The 14015-nt window shown below is 32.8% G+C and overlaps 1 long non-coding RNA gene across 1 annotated transcript; it reads left to right on the top strand.

Moving 5' to 3' along the window:
- The first annotated feature begins 2799 nt into the window (after positions 1–2799).
- LOC127728190 (uncharacterized) lies at positions 2800–10695 on the top strand. The gene is made up of 3 exons (XR_007994029.1): positions 2800–3792; positions 8511–8597; positions 9770–10695. It is a non-coding gene; the product is annotated as an uncharacterized LOC127728190 (long non-coding RNA).
- Positions 10696–14015: the final 3320 nt, after the last annotated feature.

Genomic DNA, 14015 nt, shown 5'->3' on the forward strand with positions numbered 1-14015 from the left:
TTTAAAAATGTTTCAGAAAATACTGAAACGTTTTTAAAATTAAGTTTATTCAAAGAAAAAAATATCCCAAAACTGAATCGTGACTTTTTACTTGTTACTTTTTGTTGTACGTTCTAAGTGTCAATCCTAGCAAACACAAATTAGGAAATAAAATCGATTACAATGTAATTTTATAGAAGGAAAAAGGGGGGTTAATGAACAAATTATTACTATACACTCACATACTTCTAAAAAGATTTGCATATGTAAGCTGTCTATAGATAATGTTAAATTATTTCAGGAGTTTCAATTAATTTAGGAGAAAAAAGTTTTAGTTTTCAACGCCTACTACTACAAAAAATAGTGATTCTTTTTGTAGATTTGGTACTTCAGTTTCGACTCAAAATTTCCTATTGTAATTGTTAGATGCCAAATATTTAGGAGAAGATTGTATTTGTACTTTATGTAATTGTGGTGATATTGGCGACGCGATTCATTATATTATAGCAAGGATTTGTAAAAATCCTTGATTATAGAATGTTCGGCAATAGACGAAAATAGACAAACCCTATTTAAACGGGGTTTTGATCTCCAAGGACACCACATTTTACATCGAATAAGATCTATATTTGTTAACGTTTTCACATGAAATAACTTGAATTGAAAATTTCCCGACTATGTGAAGATTTCTTATATTTCTAAATGGCTTCAATTATTACATACAAAACGAAAAATTTATTTAACTTTTTTTGTAAAAACAATATTCATGTATTTTTATAATTTTTCCAAGGAAACGTGTTTTTTTTTTTGTTGTTTGCAAAGTTTACTTGTATGTGTTTATAACCATCACCAATCAGTCCTAATTATCAAAGATCAAATGTCGTAATCAAAATGATGATTGGTATTGAATATGATCATCGGTCATGCATGACGTATCCCAAATAACTTCTTTAATGTTGGTTTGATTTTATCAAAACCAAAATTATAAGATCAAATATTAAATTACCCTCAACGCTCACTATAACATATATACATGTCCTGAGTGACTTTTTATGTCCTGTCTGCACTCAGGAGGTCCTGAGCGGTTTTAAGACGTACCGTTAAATTATAGGCATATATTTGAACTGAGACTACTATAGTAGTCTCAGATTTGAAGCTGTTCTTAATTATGTACATTATCTATACGTATACATGTATCAGACAAAAAGCCTTTCCAATGAACTTAGTTCTAGTTATCTTAGTTCCTAGTCAAAGGCACTTGTCTCAGAAAAAAAATTTCCTATATACTTTTAATGTTATATTAAGCAGGGACTTTCTATACTAAGTTTGTATAGAAAGTCCCTGTATTAAGGTATATAGGAAACAAAATTCTGAGACAAGTGCCTGTGGTCCTAGTGTGAAATAAATCCAATGGGAATTGGCCTTTTTAAACACATCTATATATACGTTTTCTCAAGGGTTTGTACATGTAAAGTGAAATTATGTTTACTCAATGCGTAGTTACATAAGTTTATTTGCTACTTTTTTCTTCTTTATTTTATATAAAATGATTTTTTTTTTTTAATTTTAACATTTTTTTCTTCGAAAGAATTGTAGTGTTGCAATAGGGAATGGACACAGATACTTAACAACATTTAACGAAAAAAAATTTGTGTAATGTCATCAATCTGTATTACACATAGACAGGATGTTCTCTTGAAAACTATGATATTTCTAATAGGTTATACACACCCCAGGGTACACGCACTGTCGTAATGGAAAATTACTGCATGCTTTAATTACCTGTAATCAGCCATTCAACAAATCAGTTGACTGACCATGTCATTACAGTTTAAAAGTTTTTCCTCAGATCAAAACGGAATATTCATTTTAACTTTAAAATTTAAAACTTTAAAAAGTATACTTTGATATAATTATGACGTAAAAGAATTTAACAATTTAATAATCGGATTTTTCCAAAGATTAAGATACAATTATATTTATTATTCTGGGACTGACAGATATATCACAGGCACTTGTCTCAGAATTTTTTTCCTATATACTTTTATTAAAGTATATAGGATTTTTTTTTCTGAGACAAGTGCCTGTGAGATATATACATGCATAAGTCCCAGACATATATAATTGTAAATCAAAATGATTTACATAATTACTGGGAAATAATATAATGTTTCAGTTATGTTGATGTCACAAATACACATGAATTATTTGATGATGCATGCTGGAATTTCTTATCTAACTGCATGACGGTGACCACAAACATATATATATATCCATTTACTGATTCTATAATTTATTGAGAAAAAAAATCAGAAGGGAAGTCAGAGGGAAGTGAAACAAATATTTAAAGCTTTTATTAAAAATTGTTGGGAAAACAATAAAATACGACACTGAGTTTTGAAAAAAAAGTTTATGATTGGTCTTAATTTTTTTTTTAATAAAGATAGAAACAATTTTTTGTCCAAAGAAAAAAAAAACAATGCCCCCTTTTTAGCCAAACCGACACACGCCGATGAATGAAGAATTCCAAGTAGGGTCACAAGGTCACATTTTAAAACTTTTTCAGTCGCCCAGTCTCAAAAAGCAATTTTGACTGACATTGTTTTTAGTCGAATTATGTTTTTGCAGGTCAGGTTGCAAAGTGGCAGGTCGGATTTGACAATGTCAAGTTGACAACGGCCCTAAAAAATATCCGAAAAAACGTTGAATCAAACGATATGAACCTACTCAGTTTTATATTATAAGACTGACACACACCAGTGTGCTAACTGTGCTGGGTGAGGTGCTGTAACTTGATATACATGTATCATTAAGTTACAGAACTATTAGGATTTGCCTGCCTTTTTACAGGGACTTTCTATACTAACTGTTAGTATAGACTGCCCCTGGCTTGAAAGTATGGTTCTCTGCTCATCAACGGGTGCGTGATTAGCAAATCAAATATCTTGTAGCAGTAAAATACCTCCGGGGGGGGGGGGAGGGGCACTTCAATACTTAATTGATAGGGGGTGTCGCTGGGGTTCTGTTACCCCACCCTTTTCATATAATTTAGATCTTAAAAATGTATACCTTTTCATATATTGCGTGGGTAAAATTGTAACCTTTTCCCATATTGGTTGGTTTTCGTGGGGTGTGTTGGAAAAGTGGAATATTCAAGGCTAAGATTCTGTATGTAATGTTTACTTACGGCGAGACTTTCGGCTGTGAAAAAATGACAGGGCTTTTCATATACAAGTAATTGGAACTTTATCGACCTTATCATATATTTCTGATAGTTTTCCCCACCTATTCCCATATTTTCAAGCTGGAAAAAGTGACCTATTCCAGCGGCACGTCCTATCACCTTGTATATAGGAAGTGCCCCCCCCCCCCCACGAGTAAAATACACAAATGTATAATACCTTAATTCAGGAGCACAGTCTGTCTTTACCGTAAATAACTTCGAGATTAATATGTAAGTTTACTTTGCTAATCGATGTTCCTGTAATTCAGATTTAAATTTATTTGTGAGACCCCCGTCACTATTTATATTCACTCAAAGAAAGGGGTTCTCCGTTACTGGGAAAATCCAAGGACGTATTGTGTTAGTTATACGTCCTTGGAAAATCTTATCTGATTCAGGATCAATTTATCGGTTACACTCCCCTATCACCAGTGATTCTTTGTGAACTGCATTCTGAAAAAGGTATACTGTTGACTATCAATTTGCATGATTAGTTACAGATGTCGACTCGGACTACTGCAAAAGACAATAATTAAGTTCACTGATTTAGATTGAATAGTGGTTCGGTTAATCCCCTCTTCCCCAAACAAGTAAGAATTAGGTTACATCTTTTGGTAGTCCAAATAATTATGACGTCTAGCAAGGATTTGTATATTTTTAATTTTTTTATGTCCACGCCGTAGCGGTGGGGGCATTAAGTTTTACCCTTGTCCGTCTGTACGTACATACGTCCGTACGTCTCAAAATTGGTTTCCGTTCTCTAACTTGAGTTTGCCTCAACCAATTGTTAAAGTTAACTTATACACAATGCTTATTACCACAAAAAACAGATCAAGTTTGAATTTTGGTGGTGTCACTTTAACCGTTCTAGAGTTATGCCCCTTTATAAATGGAAAAATTTCAAAATTTTTAGTTTCTGTTCTCTAACTTAAGTTTGCCTCAACCAAATGTTATAAAACTTATACACAATGCTTATTACCACAAAACACAGATCAAGGTTGAATTTTGGTGGCGTCACTTTAACTGTTCTAGAGTTATGCCCCTTTATAAATGGAAAAATTGCAAAATTTTTATTTTCTTCTAAATATCGAGTAATTTTTAAAATTGAAATTATCTTCCTTTGTCCATTATTATAGTTGAATCAACTACAATCAATGCTTTATACAATGCAATGTTTAATTTTGACTTCCACTGATAAAACACAGATCAAGTTGAATTTGGGTAGTGTCACTTTAACCATTATTGAGTTATGCCCCTTTATAAATTGAAAGATTGCAAATTTTTAGTTTCCATTCTGTAACTTAAGTTTGCCCCAACCAAACATTATGAAACCTATACCCAATATTCATTACCACAAAACTAAGATCAAGTACAAATTTTTTGTTTCCGTTTTCTAACTTTAGTTTGCCTCAACCAAATGTTATGAAACTTATACACAATGCTTATTACTACATAATACAGATTAAGTACGAAATTTGGTGGCGACACTTTTACTATTCTTGAGTAATGTCCCTTTATAAACATAAAAATTGCTGAATTTTTCGTTTCCGTTCTCTAACTTTAGTTTGTCTCAACCAAATGTTATAAAACTTATACACAACCGTTCTAGAGTTATGCGTGTTTACAAATAGAAAAATTGCTGAAATTTTAGTTTCTGTTCTCTACTTAAGTTAGCCTCAACCAAATGTTATGAGACTTACACACAATGCTTATTACCACAAAACTCAGATCAAGTTCAAATTTGGGTACCGTTCTTCAGTTATGTCCCTTTATATTTTTCTATCTATCTATCTTCATATTTCCGCACTCAGTCACAACTTTGACTATTACGTGCCCAGAAAAAAGTTAAAATAGCTTTGCAAGACGTCATAGTTATTTGGACTAATCTTTTGGCAAATATGGTCATACCACAGGGGTTTGTTACAATTTGCCGGCTTTTCTATCCTTACGAACCCTGAAAAACTTACCAGGTCAGGTGATAAACAATCTGTCTCCCCTTTTTATCCCACCGGAAAATCAAAAGGTTGTCTCCTTACACCTACATGACAAAAACATATACAAATATGGTATCATTGCCAATGTGACGGCTCTTCACAGAAACTAAAAACGTAGAAGTTAACAACTATATAGGTCACCGTACAGATTTCAACAATGGGCTAAAAAGCCAAACTGCGTAATAAGCTACAAAAGGCTAAAATAGATAGGCAATATCTGACAAGGGTAGAAATGTTCAGAATGTTGAAAAAAAAATCTACTGTCCATTTGCATCAAAACTGGCAGCTGACTCATAGGAGTTGTTGCCTTAAATACAGATTTTAACCATTTTTTTTTTTCTTCATATTTCTTGAATTTGCCTTTTTATCTCGAAAACTGTAATAATTAAAGAGAAACTTAAATCTTATTAAAAAGTTATTGCTTTTCAATGATGATTTTGATCCAGTTTTTGCAAAAACTTGGAAACTTTAAATCTTGGGTAAACTCCTTATATTATACTGCCTGGTCTCGTGGTAGCGTGTTCACCTCACGTGCAGAAGGTTGTTTATTTTGAACCCAACCGGATAAAACCAAAGACTTTAAAGTTGGTATTTGCTGCTTCTCCCCTAAGCACGCAGTATTATTAAGGAGTAAGAGCAAATACTGGTTTGTTCAGAGTCAGAATAATGTGTCAAGGTAAGGTGACATGTCTCTCTGAGGACTAGTGTAAGAGATAAATTGTCTGGTCAGACAAATATAACTGGTATAAAAAGTCCATGGATACAGAATTTACTAGTATATTTAGTCTGATGTCAGTAATTTATGTCCCCAGACTAATTTTCCTAGTCCATGACATCACTATTCCTAGGTAAAAATGTCCAGTTTTTCTAATACTGTATGCAACATGTCAACTATATTTGGTGTATGAAAATTTTTAAGGATGTACATGTTAGTCTGGCATGTTTTATTCGACCTTGACCTCATTTTTATGGTTCATTGCTCAGTGTTATTTTTTTGTTTTTTGGTCAGTTTTTCTATTTTCTTATTTTCAAATTAGCAATAGGTCAACTATATTTGGTGTATGGAATGATTGTAAGGTGCATATGTCTGACTGAGAAGTTTCATCTTACCTTGACTTTATTTTCATAGTACATTGGACAATGTTTAGTTTTTGTGTTTTTTTTCGGATACTGTAAGCAATAACATGAATAAGGCCCCTATATTTGGTGAATGGAATGATTGTGAGATGCACATGTCTGTCTGGCATGTTTTATATGACCTTGACCTCATTTTCATGTTTCATTGGTCAATGAAAAGTTTGCATTGTTTTGTCAGTTTATCATATGCTTTTAGCAACAGGTAAATTATATTTGGCGGATGTAACGATTGTAAGGTGTGCATGTCTGTCTGGCAGATTCATATAACCATGATCGCATTTTATGGTTTTTTGGTCAATGCTAAGTTTTCTTGTTTTTTTATACGACCGCAAAATTTTTTGCGGTCATATATTGGTATGACATTGGCGTTGTCTTCATCCGAAGACACATTGGTTTTCGCACTCTAACTTTAGTTTAAGTGAATGGATCTCTATGAAATTTTACCATAAGGATTGATTTTGGGGGTTATGGTACCAACAGTTAAGGAATTAGGGGCCAAAAAGGGGCCAAAAATAAGCATTTTTGTAACTTCCAGACATAACTTGTGTGTTAGTGTATGGATCTCTCTGACATTGTACCACAAGGTTCCATATCACAAAGGGAAGGCTGGGATTGATTTTGGGGGGTAATTGCCTCAAAATTTTAGGAATTAGGGGCCAAAAAAGGGGCAAAAAACAAGCATTTTTCTAGTTTCATGACAATAACTTGTGTGTAAGTGTATGGATCTTTCTGAAATTGTACTACAAGGTTCCATATCACAAAGGGAAAGCTGGAATTGAGTTTGGGGGTAATTGCCCAAAACGTTTAGGAATAAGGGGCCAAAAAGGGACAAAAAATAAGCATTTTTCTAGTTTCCAGACAATAACTTGTGTTCAAGTGTAAGGATCTCTCTGAAATTGTACTGCAAGGTACCATACCACAAAGGGAAGGCTGGGATTGATTTTGGGGCAATTGCGGTAAAATTTTAGGAATTAGGGGCCAAAAAATGGGCAAAAAACAAGAATTTTTCTAGTTTCATGACAATAACTTGTGTGTAAGTGTATGGATCATTCTGAAATTGTACTACAAGGTTCCATATCACAAAGGGAAAGCTGGAATTGAGTTTGGGGGTAATTGCCCAAAATGTTTATTAAAAAGGGGCCAAAAATAAGCATTTTTCTAGTTTCCAGACAATAACTTGTGTTCAAGTGTATGGATCTCTCTGAAATTGTACTGCAAGGTACCATATCACAAAGGGAAGGCTGGGATTGATTTTGGGGGTAATTGCCTCAAAATTTTATGAATAAGGGACCAAAAAGGGGCAAAAAACAAGCATTTTTCTAGTTTCAGGACAATAACTTGTGTGTAAGTGTATGGATCTTTATGAAATTGTACTACAAGGTTTCATATCATAAAGGGAAAGCTGGGTTTGAGTTTGGGGGTAATTGCCCTAAACGTTTCGGAATTTGGGGCCAAAAAGGGGCCAAAAAAACGAGCATTTTTCTAGTTTCCAGACAATAACTTGTGTATAAGTGTATGGATCTCTCTGAAATTGTACTGCAAGGTACCATACCACAAAGGGAAGGCTGGGATTGAGTTTGGGGTGATGAATCATAAGGGGGTTCAAAAAATTTGGGGGGGGGGGATTTTTTTTCCCCTTTTTTCCTTTTTTTTTTCTTTAAATTTTCCATTTTAAATTGGTTATTTCTGATTTATATATAAAAGCAAATAATAATGATATGGTTTGAATAGGTAAATTAAAATTTTTTAAGTTCTTAGACCACATTCATTCTGTGTCAGAAACCTATGCTGTGTCAAATATTTAATCACAATCCAAATTCAGTGCTGTATCAAGCTTGAATGTTGTGTCCATACTTGCCCCAACTGTTCAGGGTTCGACCTCTGCGGTCGTATCAAGCTGCGCCCAGCGGAGCATTTTATTCATTTTATCAGATATTATAAGCATATGTCTACTTGTTGGTGTATGGAATGACTGCAATGTGTCATATAAAAATAAGAAGATGTCTGTCTGCCAAGTTTAATATTACTGTGACCTCATTTTCATAGAATATTGATAATATCAAGAAAAAAATGATGAGCAAGACAAGATACAAATGATCCAAAATTGTCAGTTGCCTACTCATTATGTAATAGTAGTTATTGTCATTAAATGATAATGTTTACCCTTTTATGTGTAGGGCAAGGACATTAAAGATAAAGGGAAACTATAAACAAAAGAAATTATCAACAAAAATAGATTTACAGACGTCAACAAAGCCTAAATTGTAAGTCCACTTCTATAAAAGTTATTGCCCTTGAATAATGATTATTATGAAAATAAGATGTGGTATGATAAATGAGAAAACTATCCACCAGAGTTCAATTAAGTGGATGTAAGCAATGTAATTACTTATTAGAGGCTAATGATGACCTGTAAATAATGACAGGAAAAATATGGCAGGGTTGATATAAAAATAAGAAGCGGTACGATTGCCAATGAGACTTTTCTCCAATAGAGATCAAATGACATTAAATTTAACAAAATTAGTTCACTGTACAGCCTTCGACAATGAGCAAACCCTATACTGCATAGTAATCCATAAAAGGCCATGAAATAACAAATGTAAAACAATTCAATAAGGGCATGGCGTCATTTAAAAAGGGCATGGTGTCTATCCATGCTAAACATGCTTGGGTGAAACACCACAAAGGTGAAAGCTAAGTGCCTTATTTTTGCACAAAACAATAAACATAAAACAAATATGATATATAGCAACAATTGACAACCACTGAATAATAGACCCCTGACTTGGGACAGACACTTACAAAATGTGGCATGGTTTAACATGTTTGCTGGCGCCAAATCCTCCTCTAATTAAGGACAGTGGTGTAAGTGTCAGTTCAATATAAAAACTATAAAATCAGTTGTAAAGGGTTTTTTTTCTGCTCTTGGGTCAGGTTATTTTGATACATTCCCGTTTTCATTCTCAATTTTATTAACTCATTAGAATGCAACAAAGCAGAAAAACAGCTACCAAAAACACAGACCGGATGTGGCTGGAAATTTATTCTTTCCCTTTAACAAAAAAGACTCAACATACAGATCTATTAGTACTCACAGTTACTGACCGCTAATTCAAAGCAAATATCAACTAATAAAATAAACATTTAGTGAGCACCCAACCCACCCCTAACCTTGGACAGTGGTTTTAATAACAGCACAACATTTGAACAAACTGTAAACATTTGTTGCAATTGGCTTAACTCAAAAGACTGCAACAAGGCACAAAAAACAACTAATATGAAAACCATAGACACAAAGCACTGAAATAAGAGTTCTTACAATTTTAAATATTCAAATGAAATTTTTATCAAAATGTACATAAACATGATAAAATAGCCATTTTATTGCTGTATTTCTCTTCATTTATAATTTTTGAGTTTTGTGTATTTGTAGGTCAGACATCTTGGTTTTCATGATCATCATTCAACAGTTCAATACTGAACAGCAAACTTAAAGTTGATATTTTTCTACATAGTGTGACTTTTTTATTAATTTGAAATGGAATGTGTTTTTTTCCTACATAAGAAAGAGGAAATTTCAACATAATGACTATAAACAAAAAGGAGTCATATCATCATGATCATAGATGCTCAAGAACTTAATCATGTAAATGCAACAACGTAATTATCAATTGAAAGAAGGGAGGAATGAAAAAATATATTAGTATTTTGTTGTCCAAATGAACTTGCTTTGTCCACTCATTTAAATCGCTCCATCCAATAAAGATGTACGGAGGAAGATTTTTGAAGAACAGATTGCAAAAATGTTTTGTCTAAGAATTGTAGGAATATTCTAGTGGATGAAATAATTTATTTACTTGACTCTTATATAGTGGACTGAATAATTGTTCATAGCAAGCTGAAACAAGAAAACTAAAACTTAACAGGAAAAGTGTTTATTTTATAAATTTACAAATATAAATGTAATATTATGAACAGCACAAAGGAATAAGATTCAAATCGTTTGCATATTCATGTATTGCAATGGAACTATAACAAAGAAAACTTTACCTCATGAAAAGAGTAAACTATTAACTGTGCTTTGTCAATTTATTCAGTCAGAATATGAAATATTTTTTTCAGTTCTATTTTTCATAATAAAACAAAGAAGACAAAGATTTCAAATCAATATTTTTTTCTTTTATTAAGACGTCATCATTTTATTTCAGTTAAAGGATTTTATTTTTTTACTTTAAATATTATTATATTTCCAAAATAATAATAATCTTTATTGTCATATAAACAAATTAAAAACATGTTTGTGACAAAATGAAAAAAAACCAAAATACACTCATATATATATTATAAACTTTTTACTTCCAAACAGAATTCATTTTAACATACGCATTACTGTATATTTATAATTTGAATTCCATAGGATTATATTTTGTCCCATGGGATATTAAAAATCCCATGGGATAGTAAAAATCCCATGGGATAATTATAGTCCCATGGGACAACAAATATCCCATGGGACTACAATTATCCCATGGGACCCAAAAAAATCCTATGGGATTTAACCAAAATCCCATGGGATAATGGTCAATCCCATGGGATTTGCCTTATCCCATGGGATATTGAAAATCCCATGGGATTTGCCTTATCCCATGGGATATTGAAAATCCCATGTTTTTCTAAATCAAATTACAAAATATATATAATAATAACAGCAGAAAAGCAATGAAATTATTGAATCCCATGTAATTCCGCACATTTTGGTTATTTACATGACACTGTAGGTCTAAGGAGAGGCGGCGGCGGATTTGCAAATGAGTGTTTTGCAAATTAAAAGTGTCCAGTGTTAATAGCTCGATTTTTCATCGGTCAGAGACTCAACGGATGGGTTGCAATACTCATGATGCTTTGTTAGTCGTGTATTTTTTTTAAATTTTAGTTCATTATATGTTTTTGAGTTTAGTGTGACGTCCATTTTCACTGAACTAGTACACATTTTGTTTAGGGTCAGCTGAAGCCCACCTCTGGATGCGGAATTTCTTGCTGTGTTGAAGACCCATTGGTGGCCTTCGGCTGTTTTCTGCCCTTTGGTCGGGTTGTTGTCTCTTTGACACATTCTCCACTTCCATTCTCAATTTTATTCATATGGTTTCTTATTTGAAAGGCCATATAGAATCATGTGCAAAACAGTGTAGCCGAGACCATTGATTGGCGCGCTAAAATATCCCATTGACTGGGTCAGATTAGGTGAACGTTCGTCTGTAACGCCCACAACTCACGACGTATTGTTTATAGACATTTAAACTGTGGGGTCACCAAAGGGTCTCAACGCCTAAATAAAATAATTCAAAAAACTAATCAGGAATAACCTTTGTGTTTTGATTTATATTGAATACTTAAACGTTCTTTACTTGTGTTTTTGTTATGTTTTGATAATGAATTTTTATGATATCGGACGTTCTTTCAGCAAAAAAGGATTTAACTGGCTTTAAAAGTTACAATGGATGTGTTGATTATTATCTTTTTTTCGGACGTCAAAGCGATTTAACAATTGCGGTTGTCCAATTATGTCATCTTTTAACTTTTATCTGGTCAAAATTTTATTTTAGAACGAATGCATGATCAACTTTAAAAAGTGTGCAAACACAAAACATATAGACAAAATATACTTCTTTCCTGTCTTTTTCGTACTTGCAAGTTATTAGACAGTAAAAAGGCTATTTGGATCAAGCCTTGTGAAATTTGCATTTACGTTTTTGAATAGGTACACTGAAATGCAGTCAAGTTTAGCGATTGATAATTCATTGATAACATTCTGGCGTATCACAAACAACTTGTAACGTCTCATTTCATTGGCCGAAAGATTTAAATACAACAACAATTGTAGTGTGCACGTGAATTGACACAGGTGACCGACAATGGAATGTACTACGTTACTACGAACGTAAAAAACAATGATTTTTCGGGTCGAAATAATTAAATAAGTATTTTGTGAATTTCAAATAGTGTGGTCGAAATATTATACTAAAAATTTGTGTTAAGTAATATTCTTTATGCATGCAGCACTTGTACCGCACTATGAAAAATATAAGGATAAAATAAAATACATGTGCCGCTTTTATACGGATGAATGTATGAACCACTTTAATTTCTTTCATATTGACGCTAGGTTATTATCCTGACAATGTCGTAGTTACTTATAATAAGGATCTCATAATACTGATCCGTTTCAAATTTATGATGGGTTGCACATTCCTCTTTTATTGTTTTCATGCTATAAAACGAAAATAAAGTAGCTAAGCGTTTGGTCATTCAGAAATGACGTGTCATAAACGAGCAAATTGTCCCCGAAAGATCGTATCATGTGTGCACGTGAATATAGATGGACTATGCAATGTACTATCATGGTCACCACGAAATTCAAATGAATTCAGTGAAGGCATGTTGGTGTAAAAAGGTTTGAAATGTTTCATCGGCGAAGATTTTATTTTGCATGTGTGGAACTAAAAAATAAATAAATACTTGTGAGAAATGTCGTAGTTTATAAGGAACTATATAAATGTACTGTTTTCGATTTTAATTGGTTGAAAATTTATCCTTTAATTTCATACCGTAAGAATAGAGCTTTGCATAACATTGTTGAACTATCCGCCAAAGTAACGTGTGGCATGCGTGCGTATTAAAATGAAATACAAAAATGGAGTCACCTTTTATCAATACATTTAGTGAATAACCACACTGTTTAAAACTGATTGTTTTCTATGCCACTATTTAAATATTTACAATATATAATTTTCAACCGAGGATAGCAAAACAGTTAATTATAAATTAAGAAAGTATATCGCTGGAGTTTATAAAGTACCTTTCCTTCCACTGTGCCATGGTTTGCCATCTCCATTTTTTCTCTAAACAAAGCATGGCTGGTTACATGTTCTGAATTTACTTAGAATTTCGGGTTTTTTTTTCAAAATCAAGTAAACTAAATCAGAAAAAAAATCACACTATCCTAAAACTTATGAAAGAATATGAATAATGAACATGACAGTTTATAACACAAACCCATTTACTATAAAAATCGAGCAATATCTTTAGTATGTAATTTGGTTATTTTTATAGTTAAGTACGGTTTCATTTCAAGTAAAACGTTAATTCATCAAGTCCATTGAATAAAAGATAAGGCAGGGCGAGCAACTTGACAAAAAAAAGGCAGGATGACGATTAATGTAAAAAAAATCAGGATAAACTAATAAATATAGTCAGGACCTAACAGACTGAAAAATATAAAGACAGGACAGAGATAACAACTAAAAAAAATGCAGGACAAAATGTTTCATCCAAGTCCCCCACCCCCAATCAAAATAAAATGGTAGCTCCCTTAATCCAGAACCAATTGAGAGGAGACAGTTGAATTAAATATTTCGACGTGACTGTTAAGATTAAAGTTTAAAATTTTACATGCACATGTATAAAAGCTAGAATTGCCATGGGATAATCAAGAACACAATCATGTACGTGAATACGACGTTGGAAGTTTTTTAACGACCTTGACCGGCTACGTGAATACTGATCAGTCCATTCATCTTTATAGTACGCGTGTTCTATTTTCGCAGGTGTGAGGTCGAAGGTTTGAATTGACCAATGAAAACGATCGTTCCTTAACGAGTTAATCTAATAAAGTTTGTTTG

This window comes from Mytilus californianus, unplaced genomic scaffold, assembly GCF_021869535.1.
Source record: "Mytilus californianus isolate M0D057914Y unplaced genomic scaffold, xbMytCali1.0.p SCAF_2, whole genome shotgun sequence".
Taxonomy (NCBI): Eukaryota; Metazoa; Mollusca; class Bivalvia; order Mytilida; family Mytilidae; genus Mytilus; species Mytilus californianus.